The sequence below is a fragment of the Mus caroli genome, chromosome 4 (assembly GCF_900094665.2).
Source record: "Mus caroli chromosome 4, CAROLI_EIJ_v1.1, whole genome shotgun sequence".
Lineage (NCBI taxonomy): Eukaryota > Metazoa > Chordata > Mammalia > Rodentia > Muridae > Mus > Mus caroli.
Genome location: NC_034573.1, coordinates 93937696 through 93939606, shown reverse-complemented (window position 1 = coordinate 93939606; position 1911 = coordinate 93937696).

The window sequence follows — 1911 nt, the reverse complement described above, 5'->3', positions numbered from 1 at the left end:
TGATATGGACAGTGGCTACAAGGCTCCTACTCCCAGCAGGTCCACACAGTGACTCCAAGGTTCAGGACTCTGACATCCCCGGGCATCCTCTGACTCTTTTATAGTACCTCCCTCCTTCCCAATCCCCATGTGGCTCCGCCTTCCACATCCTTTTTTCTCATTGGTCCACTGAGTCTCCACCCACTTAATCCGCTTAAAGATTCATTTTTCCTATGGTTGATTAATTGAATCAGACCTTCTTTTTAATTTTAATTTTTTATTTTTGTTTTTTGTTTTTTGTTTTTTGTTTTTTTTCGAGACATGGTTTCTCTGTGAAGTCCTGGCTGTCCTGGAACTCACTCTGTACCCCAGGCTAGCCTCGAACTCAGAAATCTGCCTGCCTCTGCCTCCCAAGTGCTGGGATTAAAGTCATGCGCCACCACGCCCTGCTTAGACCTTCTTTTTTTTGAAATCAAAAATACTGATCTGGAAATGCTGCATTTCACTGTTTGCATGATTGAAACTTTGTTTTGTTTTGTTTTGTTTTGTTTTGTTTTGTTGTGTTTTTTCAAATCAAGGTTACTCTGTATAGGCCTGGCTGTCCTGGCACTCACTTTGTAGACCAGGCTGTCCTGGAACTCAGAAATCCAAATGCCTCTGCCACGGTAGTGCTGGGATTAAAGGCGTGCGCCACCATGCCCAACATGAGTGAATCTTCTTGTGTTTGTGTCTACAGTTGTTTATCTATGGATATATTCTCCTGCGTGTGGTTTTAAGGAGAAAGTGTGAAATAAGATTAGATTTCAAGTCCCAGATCCATCATCCACGGTAGCCACAATAAACTCTGAATTGTGGGATCGCTTGTCTTTACATAGTTATTTTCATTTTTCTAGATGTGGTCTCACATTGTGGCTCAGACTTGTCTGGATNTTACGTAGCCAAAGATAACCTCTAAGTCTTATTATNGCTCCTGCCTCCATGACAGGGTGTGTTCTAGTGTGTAACCAGGTTGATCAGATCTGTATGTAGAAAATGAACTATAAGAGCAAACTATATTAGAATTCATCCACATGTTCTTCTGTAAAACACCAGAGTTTTCTTCTATTATTTAGGGTTTGATTTTTTTTTTAAGGAGTGAGAATTACCCTGTTCAGCCACAGCCATCCTTGAAATTTCTGTATTACAAGCTGCCCTTAACCTCAGAGAACTGTCTCCCAACTTCTATCCTGGGATTGATGGTGTGGGCTAGTACACCTTCATATTTCTTTCTGTCCTTGACTGTACTAGCTCTGCCTTTGATGGAATCATTGGCAGGATGAGAGCACAGCTGGGACTCCAAGTGGTATNACACCTTCATATTTCTTTCTGTCCTTGACTGTACTAGCTCTGCCTTTGATGGAATCATTGGCAGGATGAGAGCACAGCTGGGACTCCAAGTGGTATTCCTATGGTAACCTACACAAGGGGTGTATATGGTTCTCTGTNCCTGGCTGCCTGTAGCATGAATCATTATGGAGTTGAAAGACATGGCTCAGCCGGGCAGTGGTGGCACATGCCTTTAATCCCAGTACTTGGGAGGGAGAGACAGGTAGATTTCTGAGTTCGGGGTCAGCCTGGTCTACAAAGTGAGTTCCAGGACAGCCAGGACTACATACTCCCTAGGACTGCAAAGCAAACAAAGAGCCTGAGGGTGGAAGGAACCAACCCAAGATCCAAATCCACCCTTTAAGAAAGATGGTTTTCCCTTTGTTTTCTTGTCTTTTCCCTTGATAGCAGGCTGGCCTGGTAATTGTTATGTAGCTAATGATGCNCTTGAACACCTGTTCTCCCTATTCCACCTTCAATGCATGAATACAAGCTTTGTGCTCCATGCCTAGCATGGTGATGGTGGTGGGGTATTGAAGGGCTGGAGATGGGTTTTATGCTCTTTAG